At 44.3% G+C, this 5,663-nt stretch overlaps 1 long non-coding RNA gene across 3 annotated transcripts; it reads right to left on the bottom strand.

Annotated features, from left to right (window-relative positions):
• Positions 1-244: 244 nt before the first annotated feature.
• On the bottom strand, positions 245-3,638 carry LOC119324867. 3 transcript variants are annotated; one of them, XR_005157209.1, is made up of 4 exons: positions 3,438-3,638; positions 3,126-3,361; positions 2,115-2,432; positions 245-672 (listed from the first exon to the last, which is right to left on the bottom strand). It is a non-coding gene; the product is annotated as an uncharacterized LOC119324867 (long non-coding RNA). The 3 variants fall into 3 exon arrangements; XR_005157210.1 differs by having other exon boundaries at positions 2,115-2,418; XR_005157208.1 differs by having other exon boundaries at positions 2,115-3,361.
• Between the last annotated feature and the right edge of the window lie 2,025 nt (positions 3,639-5,663).

Below are 5,663 nucleotides of genomic sequence, written 5' to 3'. Positions count from 1 at the left end.
CTCATTACTGATTTCCCGGTTACTAATCAGTTTTGTTCTTGCAGGCCGATCTTTGTGGATTCATGAGATCAAACGAGGCCTACCGTGGGGCCCTGAATCGCCACTACGGCGCTCAGCAGTTTCCAGACCCCGCACCTGCTCAACAAGCAGCATTTCTTCACCAGAGGATTCGGGTCAACAACAGTATCCACCCACCCAAATCATTACAACTTTCAGAAATTTAATCTTCTACTCCCTCCGTCCGAAAATAATGAGAAGAACTTGAGATGCTGGGGATTTCAATAAAACGCAAGTTCAGAAGAACAACTTCTGGGATACACCACAAGCATAGTACTCCCTCCGTCCCATAATGTAAGACGTTTTTTTTTTACTCTAGTGTAGTGCCAAAAAACGTCTTACATTATGGGACGGAGGGAGTAGTTTCGACCGCAATCTTAGGTGCCAACTACCAGGCCATGTACACACACAGCGCACACATCACACTGCACTGAACCCAGGCACTACCTGTCTAAGAGTTCCATTATCATACATTGCTTAGGCGTAGCTCCCCAACCTTGTGGCACTTGTTATGCCTATATGGCCTTCCACACCACAGTTCTTGCATCGAGCAGGTCTCCTTACTGGTTTTGGAACATCGCCCCGGTCTGGGCATGTTGTCCTCTTGTGGCCTTGCTGTCGACAAATCGCACAGAATTTGCTTTAGTAACTTCTGTGTTTTGAAGAAAATTAAGCCGTGGATTACTAATAAAGCCAGCAGACCACTACGAATAGGAGGGGGAAGACTGGTACATCCAAGGAGCACTATCAACAACCATACAGTAGCAGAAACAAGATAACATGTGAAAAAGAAATCAATGAGAAATTCAGAAGTATCAGTCATAATCTCTACTGGATGTACCTACTTTCCTAGTAACATGATGAGCCACCACAGGAATAAAACCATCAATATGACAAGCCATATCTCTATCAAATGAGAGCAGAATCCTTAAGGTTCATGGTAAAATAAAAGGATAAACACATGGTACAAAAGGTTAAAAGTAAGACATTTGACCATTTTCTTTTCTCTAAAAAACCATGTCATTTTCTTCTAGGACAAGTGGGGAGAAATGGCAGACAATGCCAATATAGACTAGCTCCTGGATGGTAGAGTCAAGGGCGTCAGGCTTGGCCTTGGGCGCGATCAGCTTGACCTCCTGCGCGCTCAGCCTCTGCTTATAGTAATCCGGAGATTCAGAATCAAAATTTTCTAGCTCAAGGAGTATATAAAATGCCTCAATACCCTCTCATGGTTGAAAAAGAATTACGGTTTTCAAGATGAACAGGCAAGGCAACAATGTAAAATAGCTTTTTGAAGTGTATGGAAACATGTTCTTCTAATAATGAGAAGCAACGGCAACAAACCTGTAAGTCACACAACCCAACCCAGCATAGCCCCCACGTATTCCTTGATTTCAAGAATTTCAAAATCATGAACTAACTCACGAGTTACATACATTATCCAAATGAAGTGTCATCGCGTCATTAGTAAATTACATCCGTTAGCAACTTCACAAACTACCAGAAAGATGTGCCATTTCCATTACTTTCTGGATAATATTGAAGACAGTTTCCTATAAGAAAAAAATGCAAACTGTAACATGGCATGAATATGAAGCTTGAATTCAGCTGAGAACTTGCAGTGTGCCAAACGATCAGCAGCCTGCTGGCTTCTCTTCCTGGCCTAAATTGTACAAATAGAAAGTATTTGTGCCAGGCCTGGCTAATTAACCCCATAGAAGTTAACAATCAAATGGACCAGGTCATGCGTGCTCAAGAAAGCGGTCAAGAAAAGTTAATGCAACGCTGACATTGTGCTCATGCAATTATGAACTATCAGGGAAAAAAGAACTATCCGTCTAACTAAAATTTAGATGTTCAGATTTATGCTTCCCCCTCCAGTGTTTTATAACACAGTCCAGTATGACATAAAAAAGACACTTGATCCAGAGAATATTTCTGGAAAAACAAATGACTTGAGCAGGCAGACGGGAACCAAGAACCTTATAATTCGCCTGAACCGAGAAACCTCAAGGCTCAGAAATTCGGATAAGCGAGAGGAAGAAATAGGACCTTACCAGCGAGAAATCCAACATCGTAGGTGTGGACGCCGTCGTCACCTCTCTCGGACGCAATAGTAGGACGCCTCTGGGGCACGCTGCTGCCGTCCGCTCCCATCGTGCTCGCGCCGGAGAAGGCCGCCGCGCATGTGGATCTGCTGCAGGCCCGCCGTCGCTCACGCCTCTCCTCCTCTCGTACTGGACGAGGTATAACCGAAGCCTGTTACAAGCCAGATCGGGTTTCGAACCCCAGTCGGGTCTAACAGAACAAGCCCTCACCGGGCAGAGCATCCTACTAGGGGCTGCTGCAACAAACCTCAACCTGCAAGAGAGTTTCTTCACAACAAAGAAACATTGTTTGACATTTTCAATGTGCGGAAAATAGAATTATGTCTACAGGGTACACAAAAATCACAAAGGAAACGGAAAAAACCCATACATTCCACATTTTTTATTTCTGGCAGGTGCAGAGATTGATATGAATGCCTTATTCGAGAATGATAACCAACAGTCCAAACACTACTAACCTCTACAAAACAATTACAGTCAGAACTCTACTCAACCGAACATGTCGAATCATACGCGCGGATTTTAGTACAAAGCTCACAGCCTAATGCAAGCACATTCAGTTACAAAAAAACGGACTAACAAATCCCATGGCTATATTTAATGATCCAACTGCTCCAGTATCTCACCATCAAGATATTCAGAGGATCTTACATCCTCATCCTTCATGCCAAAAGAACTTGCTCAGCCCATTCACACTACACAATATTTGCTAAATTAGTCGCTGCACCCAGCCTCACTCAGTTCTACCTTCCAGTAATAACACACTTATACAAGTACTAATTATTCTATCATAACCCAAAACTATGGTAAAGGACCCAAATTGTTCTAACTGTCTCCTGTGGTTGGACTGATTTTAAGCAGTGCGAACCCACAAATTAGAGCACAAATCTCACGCAGATCAACAGGCACTCGACGCTGTTACGCAGCATACAGGCACTCTTGGTGTACGATCGAACGCACCTCTTAGCCCAGCCAGGTGCCTGCGGGTTCTTCTTGGCACTGGAGAGTTCAGATGCCTGTGGTGAGGACTCGCGCGTATCCGCCCGACCGTTTTCTCGCTCCCAGATCTGCGCTCACTTGCGGCTCCGCCCGGGTCTTGGTCCGCAGGCTGGGCTGCAACTCTCGCGACGTACGGCGCCAGACCCATCGGGGCTCCACCTCTTCAATCAAGATCAAGGGGAATCTGGATCCGGGCACTGATGAAAGCAAGGAAACAAAATCAAGTACGAACCAGCCGCATTCACTTCCCAAACAAAGAAATCATGTAGTTACCTGCTAATTGTTTGCATCAGGAACTCCATCGCCGGCAATGGAGTTCACGCCTTCAAACGCAATTGTCTTCTCAAACCAGGACCTCACACCAGCGCCACAGGCGAGGGGGATTAAGTTTCAACTAATGCCCTACACCCATCTTTGCCCGAGAAGCGACTTTCCTGGTCCACGGACCAACTTCCCCGGAGGACGACCGGAGGTCCCGAGTGCTGGAATTTTTTCTATTTTGGGCCACCCAATAGCAGTTTTATAAATTCTTAATAAATTCTAAAGGTCTACGCAGCTCATTCGTGCAAGGTAAAAGATGAAACTAAAATTTAGTTCTACATTGCTAGTTTAGTGGGAGTTGAACCTTCTTATAAGGAAGGATGTTTCTTCACATGTATGAGTATGAAAACAAGAGGGACGTTAACGCGCGCTCTTCCGCCGCCCGCATCGGCACGACGCGCGCCGGGTTGCGGGAACGAGCCGATGTCTAAATTTTTACCACGCACTACGGGTATACGAAAGGTCACTCGCACTACGGGTATACGAAAGGTCACTCGGGAAACATCAGAAGACCATCTCCATGTCGTGCTTTCTAGAGTTGCCTTCGTGGTGTTTGGCGTAATGCCGTTCTAGCCCCTTCCTTTCTAGAGCGACCTAGATCCCTTTTCCACTTTCAAATCCTTCCATTCTCAATCTTCTCCGTCAAAAATCGCAGCTGAATCTCTTCTACACTTTCAAGGTTCTGCTAAATCCACGCATCCCTTTTGAGATCTGCTCTAAATCAATGGTAGACATGCAGCTCTCTGCAATCCAAGATGAGGAAGAAGGGGGGGGGGGGGAGGAGTTGTACAAGAAGAGGAACATCATTCGACTGAGATTCCAGAGTTAGAATTGAATCTTCAAACGCTGAGCATCTCGGCACCAAGAGTTCATAGTTCGCAGACAACTCAGGTGTGTCAAGATCCACAGATTGAATCTTGCTACAATCTCTTAATTAAAGTAGCTTGTACAGGAGGCTCTCTGAGATAAATATCTCAGCAAGCCATCTCTCAAGCAATGGCTGGAGCATGGAGGCACCATTTTCATGCAATTTCTCAAGTGTCTGCGCATCTTTTCATGGCTCATTTTAAATCTCAAGAATCCATGATGTTTGTACTCACGCGTCAGCCGTGGACAATGGGCTCGGATAATCTTCTCATTGAGTGGGTAGACCCAGTAGATGAATCCAAGACAAAGGAAGACTACAAATTTGAGTACATCTATGTGAGTGTTCGAGTTTATGGAGTACCAAAAAATCACAGATCTCTTCAACTCCTACAGCAAATCCTCTCTACTGTCGGGAAGCCGTCTGAATTTCATCCTCTGCAAGAAAGCATGTTGTTTGCTAGACCAGACTATATTTGGGGAATTACTAAGATTCGAATATACGATTGAGTTGTGGACAAAATTAACTTGACATTGGATGAAAAGACTACTAAAATGGTCTATTTTCATTATGAGAAGATTGGCAGAATCTGTTTATTCTGTGGAGTTATGTTTCATACAGTTCAACATTGCCAAAAGAGGAATGACATTATTATGGCAAGGGTCAGGAGCGGGAAATCAGCAGGAGATATCCCATTTTTCATATATGGAGAATGTGTAATGGACTCAGGAAAAATTCCACTACAGGTTTGTGAAGAAGAAAAGGACACAAATCCCATTCTTAGTAGATTCCAAAGGATGTTTCAAGATGATCACAGAACAGAAAAAGGAAAAGTAGCCCTTGGGAAAGCAAATCTGCATTCTACATTGCCCCCAGATCATTTTAATTATGGACAAGTAATCGGAGGGGAGTTTTTTATGGGTCAGAGTTCATCAGCAGCCAATCCTATAATTAAGGACCAACATCTCATAATTAGTGGCAGCACCATACCATCTTTGAAAGCAGCGAATCAGGGTTAGCAAGTAATTACTTCTGCAAGCCAACCAGTTCAGAGTGTTAACGGTCATGAGAGACAATTTGAACAATCTGGTGGTGCCGGAATAAGCAAGACAACTCCAGCTGATAGGACCGGGCCACAAGATTATGATATGGAGAATTTACCTAACTCAGTGAGAGAAGAAGCGACGCCATTCAAAATATGAATAATGTACAGAAGCTTGAATCTGTTATGTCCCAACAACATATGCAAAATAGCCTGTCTCCGCCACTGAAGTGGACCACCCCTGACTGTACTCATAAAGTTCCACAACACC

Source organism: Triticum dicoccoides, chromosome 6B (assembly GCF_002162155.2).
Source record: "Triticum dicoccoides isolate Atlit2015 ecotype Zavitan chromosome 6B, WEW_v2.0, whole genome shotgun sequence".
Taxonomy (NCBI): Eukaryota; Viridiplantae; Streptophyta; class Magnoliopsida; order Poales; family Poaceae; genus Triticum; species Triticum dicoccoides.
Note: the sequence above shows the minus strand (reverse complement) of the source record. Positions and strands in the feature narration are given on the sequence as shown.